The sequence below is a fragment of the Balaenoptera ricei genome, chromosome 20 (genome assembly GCF_028023285.1).
Source record: "Balaenoptera ricei isolate mBalRic1 chromosome 20, mBalRic1.hap2, whole genome shotgun sequence".
Taxonomy (NCBI): domain Eukaryota; kingdom Metazoa; phylum Chordata; class Mammalia; order Artiodactyla; family Balaenopteridae; genus Balaenoptera; species Balaenoptera ricei.
In genome coordinates this window covers 7,172,070-7,182,673 of record NC_082658.1, presented here as the reverse complement: position 1 = coordinate 7,182,673, position 10,604 = coordinate 7,172,070, and the positions used below count along the sequence as shown (strand labels likewise).

Genomic DNA, 10,604 nt, shown 5'->3' with positions numbered 1-10,604 from the left:
CCCAACATGCGTGCACAACTCTTTTTCCAAGATGGATTACAGCCCAGAGGCCTATGGGACCGCCTTAGCATCACATATTATGGGGTGGTGCTCCCTCCTCTTTGACCCCCAAGGAGCCTTTCTGCACATGTGCAATGTTTCCCTTGCCCCAAAGATGGGAAATATATGACCTCTTGATCTTTTAACAGGGTTTAGCCCCTCTCTGTCCCTGCCATAAAAGCGTCCAATGTCCGGTTATCTACCCTATTCCGGTTGTTTCTTTTTTTTTTTCTGGTTGTTTCTTATATCGAAGTGCAGATCTTGAAATATAGACAGGAGTCTGGTCATAAATATGTAGTCCTGGAGCCCGTTTGTCTCTTGCCTCAGGAAATGTAAACAGGGGGCTGGTAACGAATGTGTGGCCTGGAGCCCATCTTCTTCTCACCCCAAGAAGTGTGAACAGGAGGCCAGTTATAAATGTCTAGCTTGGGGCCCACCTATCTCCTGCCTCAGTAGGATCATGATAGGAATATGTTATTTTCTTTTGTGTTTCTATATTGTGTACATTTTCTATAATGAATGTGTTATTGAAGAGGTGGTATAGCATAGTGATTGAAAAAGCAGACTGTCTGGGTTCAAATCCTGGCTCTCCAATTTATGTACCTTCAAGACCTTGGGACAAGCCACTTAGCCTCTCATCCTCAGTTTCCTCCTGCATACAATGGGGAGAATTAATACCTATTTATAGGGTTGTTAGGATTAAATGAATTCATATTTGCCATGAACATTTCATTTGCCATGAACAGGGCCTGGCATGTAGTAGGAACTATGTGTTTGTTAAATAAAAGCAAAGTTACTTTTGGAATTCCCTTGGTGGTCCAGTGGTTAAGAATCTGCCTTCTAATGCAGGGAACAGAGGTTCGATCCATGGTTGGGGAACTAAGATCCCACATGCAGCGGGGCAACTAAGCTTGCATGCCACAACTAGAGAGAAGCAATGAAAGATTCTGTGGGCCACAACTAAGACCCGACATGGCCAAATATAAATATTTAAAAAAAAATACAGATTATTCTTTTAAAAAAAGCAAAATTACTTTTATAGAATATGCAAAAAGGTTAATTTAAAAATTATCCAAGTAATACAGGAACATAGTCTTCTTGTAAGGAATAACATGGGAATTTTTTAAGTGGAATAATCCTTGGGGACAGATTAGTTTACAGCCTGTCTGGATTCACATTAAAAAAAAAAATTTTTTTTTTTTTGCATTTATTTTTTGGCTGCGTTGGGTCTTCATTGCTGCACGCGGGATTTCTCTAGTTGCAGCGAGCGGGGGCTGCTCCTCGTTGCAGTGCGTGGGCTTCTCATTGCAGTGGCTTCTCTTTTTGCCGAGCTCGGACTCTAGGCGCGTGGGCCTCAGTAGTTGCAGCACGTGGGCTTAGTAGTTGTGGCTCGCGGGCTCTAGAGTGCAGGCTCAGTAGTTGTGGTGCACGGGCTTAGTTGCTCCGCGGCATGTGGGATCTTCCCGGACCAGGGAATCGAACTCGTATCCCCTGCATTGGCAGGCTGGTTCTTAACCACTGCGCCACCAGGGAAGTCCCTAAAAAACACATTAGTTGAGTGCTAAGGCAGGAGCAGGAAGGCATGAGAAGTGTGTGGGTGGCATTCCAGGGACAGTCCCCTCCCTGCTCTCTGCACAGTGGGGGAAATGGCAAGGCCAGGATTCACCAATGTGGATTATCAGCACTGGCTGATCCTGCACCCCGAAGCTCCCGCTTTGATATTTTCCCCCAGGAGGCAAATTCTGAGCCAGGAACCCTGACATTTTGATTTGCTGGCCAACCTCACTGACATGCAGGCCTACTTGCCATTTGGCTTTTTGAAATATTGGCAAGTATCTGACGACCCCCAGAACTACCATTGTGGGTCCCTAGGGGCCTAGGAACTTCAAATCAGGAACTGTTTAAGAAAGCAAATGACATGCTTCTGATACGGATTTCACACCAATGTGTGCCTGAGGGCATCACCGTTCCAGCAACACACACCATGTGAAGTGTCCCTCAGAACCAGGAGGAGCTGGCGAGGGTAGCCCCCCTTGTCAGCTCCCTGATGGGGAAGGACTCAGATCCACGCAGCTACACAGTTACCTTCTTAGCATTTTTTTTTTTTTAATATTTATTTGGTTGCACTGGGTCTTAAGTTGTGGCAGGCGGTCTCCTTAGTTACGGCTTGCCGGCTCCTTAGTTGTGGCAGGCGAAATCTTAGTTGTAGCATGCATATGGGATCTAGTTCACTGACCAGGGATCGAACCCAGGCCCCCTGCTTTGGGAGCAAAGGAATCTTGTCCACTGCGCCACCAGGGAAGTCCCCTCAGCATTTCTTGACCTCAGCCCATAGATTAGGAAGTGTGCAGCCTCTTGCCCAGGAGGAACAGATTTTGGGGGCGAGGAGGCAAGATTTAAGCATTTTGGCGTGCAAGCTTTCTGTTGAACAAAGGGAAAAAGTTTAGATTTCATTCCTACCCATCCACACCAGTAGCAGCCTGTGAGGATGAAAGTGATTGGACTGGTGCTGAGCGGAGCCTCCAGGGAGGAAGGTCGACATGAGCCACAGCCCAGGCTCAAGGCAGCCAAAGGGCCCCCCATCCCGCGAGGCCGTCAGAGTGCACCCAACACCTGCTGCGCAGCTGCCCTGCCAGGCTCCACAATGACGGCCCCCCCCAGTGAGAAACTAGGGTCACCAATGTCTCCGAGAACAGGCCAGGCGGGGATGGAGTTCAGGCACACCCTGGTTCTGGATGACGTTGCCCCAGGGATTTTCTCCCCTGTGACTTGTATCATTTCCTCTTCAGAGTCAATCATTAACCCTACCGAGGCCCTCACCTGAGAAGCTGCAGGAACAAGTAACTGGCTGAGGCTGGAAATGCCCAGGCTGCCTCCCCAGAGGGGCCGGGTGCCCAGTCACACTCCTGCCAGGGTCGCAGGGCAGGGGCCCAGCCCAGGCCCAGCCTCTCCTGCTGACTTCTACACACGCTGCTGGGCAGGTCAGATGGCAGAGGCCTGGATGTGGACGAAGCCCCTTTGCTTTCGGGCAGTGCTACCCACGGGAGCTGAGTGCCGTCCGCTTAGGGACGGGGGCGGGGAAAACAGCTTTCAGGAACACCGGGGAGGGTGCAGGGCTGTTGAGGTTTCCCGCCCGGACAGCCTCAGTTCCACACCCTCTCCAAGCTGTACAACACCTGCTGTGTGAGAAAGTCTGCTGGACGGCAGGGTCAGGGGCCCCAGCCCCGCCTGGACCTAGGCCCTCGCCTTTTTTTCCGGGGGGGGTGGGGTCTGGGATAGTCCTGGATTCCTTGGCTTAACTTCCCAGCCTCCAATTAAGCCAGTAACACAGACAGAACACCTCTACCCCGGTGGGTCAGGTGCCAACTCTCAAGTCTGGCCAGCTGTGGGGGAGGAGCCGGAGAGAAGCCACCGGGTCCGAGCCCCGCCCATTCTCGGGCAACAAGGCCCTGGTGCTGAGTAGCCAGGACCGACCTGGAGAACCTCTGATGGGGTTTGGGAACTCAAGGGCGGGGGAGGCCGTGCATCCTGGTCAGGAACCGCCCCCCCCGCCACCCCGGAGGCCACAGGGCTGTCCCCAGTCCCGGGGGCTCTCCATTCTGGTTTAGAGCCCTTCTCCCGTGACGGTGAGGCCAGAGGGGTCGGCTTGTTTTCTGGGATTCCCAGGACCTCCCGGGACCACTGGGCAGGCGCCGCAGGTCAAGTCCAGGCAGCGGGTCGGGAGGCAGGTTCGCCGCCCACCCCTCAGCCACGGGCCGGGGGTCCCCGCGGGCCGGCCACCCTCCCCGGCGCGCCCCTCCCAGCGGGCCAGCCAGCGCTCGAGTCCAGCTTTATTGGCCGCCGCCTACGCCTCCGGGCGCTGCTTGAGCGTGACCGAGGCGCCGCTGCTGACCATGGCTGACCGCGGGGTAGAGCGGCTCCAGGAAGGCGGCCAGGACGCGGTAGAGGAGGCTCACGCCGCCCGCCACGCCGTACAAGGAGAGGCAGCCGGCGCCGCAGTCGAGCGCCACGCCGAGCGTGCGGTGCTGGCCGCCGTGCAGACCGTCTGCGTGTCGTTGTGCCGCACGGAGAAGCTGAGCGAGTCCCACTCCAGGCACCACGAGTAGGGGCTGCGGCCCAGCAGGTAGATGATGTTGCGGCGCGGGCGGCCGCTGGGCGGGGGGCTGCGGCGGTAGGTGACGCCCAGGCACACCCACGAGTCAGACACCTCGGCCTCCCAGTAGTGGCAGCCCTCCGCCAGGCCGCGCGAGCACAGCACCTGCGGCCACTGCTTGAAGCCGCCGGGACGGGGCCGCCGCGGCGCGGGGCTCCAGGAGGGTGCCCAGGTTCAGCACCGAGGGGGCCTCCTTGAGCAGGAACAGCTCTTCACTGGCCGCGGCGGGGTCGAGGTTCAGGCTGCAATAACCTGGGGCAAGGGGGACGGGAAAGGAGGCCAGGGTCATTGGCCCGGGGCGCGGAGCGCTGGAGGCCCGGAGGGGGGAGGGGCCGAAGCCGCATGGCTTCTGCACAGAAGTCACCGAATGCTTCCACCCCCAGCTCCCAGGAGTGGCCCCTCTATACCCGCCTCTTTAAGTCTCCAACTGTGGCCCCCTGGGGGTGCTGACATAGTCCGGAGGAATGATGAGTTGGGTGCTGTCCAAAGGTCTGCCTTCCTAGAGAAGTTGAGAACCAAGAGTCCTCCTATCTGCCCCCACCCCCGCAAAACCCTAACGTGATCTCCTTTTTTGTTTGTTCAGGACACACGATTGAGTGGGACTGAGGGAGAGTCAAGAGCTCCTAGAGGAGGTCGCTCAGAAGGGTTCATCAAAGGCAATGCAACCTTGACCCTGGAGATCTCAGAGAAATCACCGATGATTTCTTAGAGAATCACTTGGCCCCTAGCCCAGCCTGGGAGAGGGGCTGCAGGGACATTAAATGAAAAGGGAAATTGGCTGAGGAAGAAATGGACTGGGTCATCCAAGCTGGCTTGGCTAAAGGCCAGGGGAGGTCAGCAGGCACCCAGCTGAGGGCAGAGGTTGTGCCATATCAGGGCCACGGGGGGCTGCAGAGCCGGCCTCTGGGTGGTAGGTGAGGCCTTGCCCACCCATGGGGCTGGGACAGGACAGCCTTCTCCCCTTCCTATCGGGGCCCTGGAGTCACGGGCCGAGTCCTTCCGAGGTCTCCAGTCCAGAGTGCGAGGTCAGGGCAGGAGAGAGCTGGCACCTCTCTGGAGCCCTGGCCTGAATGGAGGTGGGGCTCAGTAAGTCAAGGCACCCAAGGGCCCTGTTCCTTTCCTTCCCACCCCTGGGGCTGGACCCCAGTACTGAGGACTCACACTTGAGAAGTGTTTCCCTGTCCACAGCTGGGGGCAGCACCTCATAGGAGTTCATCTTGCTGCCTGGGGAAGATGGAGGGGCTTTGCTGAGGACACTTTCACAGCCCAGCATCTTTCCAGAGAGAGGCATGGGCTTCCAGGAGGTTGAGTTACCTGGGGAAGGTGCACACAGACAGGCAGGGTTCTCTACAAGTGCCCGGGATCCCAACCACTGCCCTGTAGGGCCGTCCCACACCCAGAATGCAGGTCAGTCTCCAGGAGTCCCAGGCAACCAGGTACTAACTAACCCTTCAGGAAGAGCTGGTTGATGAAGCTGAGACCCACGTCCACCAGCCGGGTCTGGAGCTCTGCCAAGGTCTCTGGCAGCTGGAGGAAGCTCTGCTTCTCCTCACAGTTGGTGCCCATCAGGGGTTCCACGCAGGCCGGGAAGTGCTTCAGACTGGGGAACTCCTGCGTGCAGGGCGGGGCTGGCAATACCACTTGTTAGCCAGGCCCCAAGCAGATTCCAGGAACTCCTGCTTACGCCAGGGGCTTAGCGGTCCCCAGAACCATGGGGCAGGTGGAAAAGCTGCCCATGTTCAAACCTGGACATCTTTCTCCCCTCCGCCTGGTTTTCTGGACATCTTAGGTTAGGGATGTCAAAGGCACAGCCACTGTGGCCTAGTGGAGGTTGTGATGGGCTTGGGGCAGAGGTGGGGGTAGGGTGGGGCCTTGCCTGCAGAAATTGCTGGTCGCTCTGGAAGTGGAAGGGCGTATAGAGAGGCATCTCTGAGCCCCACGCCAGTACCGCCGTTGTCTTCTGCCTAGGCATCCCTTCTCTGTCTTCCTGGCCTCACCCCATTCCCTCCAAGCCCTGAGAGGTCCCCTCAGCCTGGGCCGGGGCTGGGGGTGGACCAACCTTACCGAGAGAAAAGCCACCTAGCCCCGGTGCTTTTGGCTGTCAGAGGTGATGATCAGCATCTGGTTCTCCACGTTGGCCTGGACCTTCCGAACCTCGATCTGGGGTGAGAGGGTGGGGTGGAAGAGGAGAGAGCCACTGATTCAGAGAGGTGCCCTAGCAGAAGCCCTTCTGTAAGCAGCCCCACATCAGGCCCAGAAGAGACGCACCTCTTACATTCTTTTTTTTTTTTTTAAAGGATCAATTTTATTTATTTATTTATTTTTTGGCTGCGCTGGGTCTTCGTTGCTGCGCACGGGCTTTCTCTAGTTGCGTCGAGCGGGAGCTACTCTTCATGGCGGTGCATGGGCTTCTCATTGCGGTGGCTTCTCTTGTTGCGGAGCATGGGCTCTAGGGAACACAGGCTTCAGTAGTTGTGGCTCGCGGGCTTAGTTGCTCCGCGGCATGTGGGATCTTCCCAGACGAGGGATCGATCCCATGTCCCCTGCATTGGCAGGTGGATTCTTAACCACTGTGCCACCAGGGAAGTCCTCACCTCTTACATTCTTAAGAGGTTTGAATGAGAATGAGGATGGGCAGAGCTGAAGGGTAGATGGCCCAGGGCCACCCCTCTTTTTTTTATTTTTTGGCCACGTGGCATGGCATGCGAAATCTTAGTTCCCCGACCAGGGATCGAACCCGTGCCCCCTGCAATGGAACTGCGGAGTCTTAACCACTGGGCCACCAGGGAATTCCCTGAGGGCCACCCCTCCGCTCCTGTTCTCTCACTCCCTGAGAGACTCTCTCCTCGTTCTTAGGTATCAGGTTCTTTGTTCCTGACGGTGATGACCATTGGGTTTCAGATCACAAGAAGCTGCTGTGGAGGGTTCAGTGACTTGAGAAGCCTGAGAGGCAGTGGGGCGAGGAGGGGCCCATCAGATATGGAGACCTTGGCTCCCTGGGCAGCGCTGCCAGGCCCAGGCAGCATTATGTTTCCAAGTTCCACATAAGCCTTTAGTCTCACCTATTCCAGAGGTGGGCATTGTCATGTTTTACAATCTACTAGAGGACAGTGCTATTCCAAGGGCCTGTCTATGAACTGTTGTTGACCCACAACAAAAGAAGAAGCTCCTGCCAGACTGTAAATCAACGCGCTGCTTCCTTTGTTGAGAAAGTCTTGCTATGAGAAAAGCATCAGCTGAACTGAAGAGTGTGATGAGTTGGCTTACATTCCCGCACAAGCTCCATTCTTGCCAGGGACCATCAACAGGTGGCTACGTTGGAATAGCACAGTTCTAGAATATACATGATAGAATGTCTAAAACATAAGTATTCCATTGTAAAATCAATACAAATACAGTAAACAAAATTTGAAAATAGAAAAAAGGGGGCTTCCCTGGTGGCACAGTTGCTAAGAATCCACCTGCCAACGCAGGAGACATGGGTTCGAGCCCTGGTCTGGGAAGATTCCCACTTGCTGCGGAGCAACTAAGCCCGTGCGCCACAACTACTGAGCCTGCACTCTAGAGCCCATGAGCCACAACTATTGAGCCTGTGTGCCACAGCTACTGAAGCCTATGTGCCCTAGAGCCCATGCTCCTCAACAAGAGAAGCCAACGCAATGAGAAGCCCGTGCACCGCTATGAAGAGTAGCTCCCGCTCGACACAACTAGAGAAAGACCGCGCGCAGCAACAAAGATGCAGCACAGCCAAAAAATCAATCAATCAATCAATCAATCAATAAGAAAAAAGGAAGGGATTTGCCCAACTGAACATGACATGTTTGTATTTTGATATGTTCTCTTTCAGCCTTTCCTTTTTCTGTGCAAAAAAAATTTAAATAGGATTCATCACAAATAATTTTGGATCCTTATTCATTCAACTTGCCAGCACTTTTCATGTCCTGGCAGGACGCTCGTGACCATCTTTTTTTTTTTTTTTTTGGCCACGCAGCGCCGCATGTGGGAGCCTCGTTCGCAGACCAGGGATGGAACCTGTGCCCCCTGCAGTGGAAGTGCGGAGTGTCAACCACTGGACCGCCAGGGAAGCCCCATCGTGACCATCGCTGTAATGGCTGCATAACTTTCCTCCGAGGAAAGGTGTGCCCGGAGCTTCTGAGAGACTTTCACGTTCCAGGAGGACTCCCGAGTGCCCGGGCTCCTCCCCGCCCTCCCCGCAGCCCCCCAGCTCCGGCCTCACCTCCTTGCTGCCACGCTCCTCCTCCGGGGGGATGGTGTCGTGGTTCCTGCGCTCCTTCAGCAGGCAGGCCCCGCACACGCAGCTGCCTTCCGTGCGGCAGTACAGCCTCTGTAGCTTGCGGTGCTTCTGGCACAGCCGGCTCTTGAGGTCCCACGCGGGCTCCAGCAGCTGGTGGCCCTGGAACACCTGGCCCTCGAAGTGGCGGCGCAGGTGCTTCTCGCACAGGGAGGCCATGCACTGCAGGCACTTGACTGACTTGAGCTTCTCTGGGGCACAGAAGTCGCAGGGCACGTCTCTGGGCCCGGCCAGGTTCTGTGAGGCCCCCAAGGCCTGGCCCTCGGCCTGGGTGAAACAGGTCACCATCTCCTCCAGGGTGACGTTCTCGCAGAGGCGAGGCCTGGAGGGGAAGCTCTCTCGGCACTGGGGGCAACAGAGCGTCTCTCCCACAGCTGCCTGCCTGGTGGTCCCAGAAGCCCTGGAGGCAGGTCCTGCGGAAGTTGTGCCCGCAGGCGGTAGTGACCGGGCTGCGGAACACCCCCAGGCAAACGGGGCAGAGGACTTGGCCCTCCAATGTGGGGAGATTGTCGCTGTCATTCATCAGGAACTGGCCTTGGGGAGGTCTTGAGGGCTGGGCAGGGGGCTGCAGGGCTGGGACTTGGTCCTGGACTGGCCCTGGGAAGATAGAGCAAAGCTGTGTTGAAGCCAAGGCAGGAGTTGTGGGGCCCTTTGAGAGATACACCAGTTCTTCCCTCGGAAGCAGCTGTCTGCCCATGGGGTACAGGGACTGTGCCATCGGTCAACCCACATGGGGGCATAAATTGGGGCTTGTGATCTCCTTGTCCCTGTTCTAATTCCTGGACGAGAAGGTGGGTGGGAGGAAGAAGTCACATCGTGACAAGGGAAAGGAACCACTTCCTTGGCCCTTCAGAAGAAAGGTCAAAACACAAGTACTTACGTGAAACTCTCTGTATGTCAAGAAGAGCCAGAGGCTTGGCTGCCCTACGGAGGGAGAAAAAAGAACCCTTGGGCATTCAGGCGTAGGGGTCTTGCCCGCACTTCACCAGTGCGGGGAGGAGCCCCACCAGTCCAGTGTGCCCTCACCCCAGCCCTTTACATCTCCTGAGGTTTGATGACCACCTTCTCACCTTTCCCTTTGGCTGCTGTTTTGCGGTCTCCCCATCAAGTTGGCCCCCCTCCTCGACACTGCCTGCAATTTTGCTCCCTGATGTCACAATTCAACCGTGACCAGCCCCAGCATTCTGCTTGTGATGTCAGCAGGGCAAAAGGCGTGCCACCGGACACGCTGCAGTGCTGATGCGTTCTGCCCCGCCCAAGAGATTCCTTGCTCCAGAGCCTTCATCCCAAGAGGCGGAGCCACTGCTGCACCTGGGGCCCCTTGCAGTGGACTTGGGGGACTCGCATTACCAACCAGAGAGGGAAGATGGTAACTAAGTGGCAGTGGGATCTTGGGCAACTGGTTTAATCTCTCGGGACCATGGTTCTCTTGTGAATCAACAGGGTTGTTGTAGAAGATACTTCAAGGCTCCTTGATCTGAAGTTGAGTGATCCAAACGTTATCTGATTGGTCATCCTAAAGATTGTTGCTTCCCACTGTGGTTCTGACCCTGAGAAGGAAAAAAGGGATGAATGCAGAGGAAGACTCTTATCACTGTGATAGTTTCTTGTCAGTGTTTCTGTTTCCCAGTCCTTCCAGCCCGACAGGATATATGCCTTGAAAAGTTTACAATATATCACTCTTTTACTCCAAAAAGTTAGCTTGGTTCCACTTATCGGATAGGAATGGTAAACAGAAGACATCCTTCTCTCATTTCCTTATCTCAGAGGAAACATTTTCAGCATTTTTCCATTAAGTATGATGTTTGCTGTTAAGTTTTTTGTAGATACCTGTATCAGATTCTGTAGACTCCCTTTTCTTCCTGGTTTGCTAAGAGATTTTATCTGGAATGGTTGTTGACTTTTATCTAATTCTTCTTCTGCATCATTTGAGATGATTATAAGCTTTGCCTCTTTTATTCTGCTGATGTGGTGAATTTATATTTATCGATTTTCAACTATTAAATGAACCTTGCATTCTGGAATGAACACTTCTTGGTCATAACATGCTGTGCTTTTAATATATGCTGGATTCAATTTGCTACTATTTTCTTAGGATTT

General features: G+C 54.8%; 1 pseudogene; it reads right to left on the bottom strand.

Annotated features, from left to right (window-relative positions):
• Positions 1-2,183: 2,183 nt before the first annotated feature.
• On the bottom strand, positions 2,184-9,648 carry LOC132355845 (E3 ubiquitin/ISG15 ligase TRIM25-like; annotated as a pseudogene).
• Between the last annotated feature and the right edge of the window lie 956 nt (positions 9,649-10,604).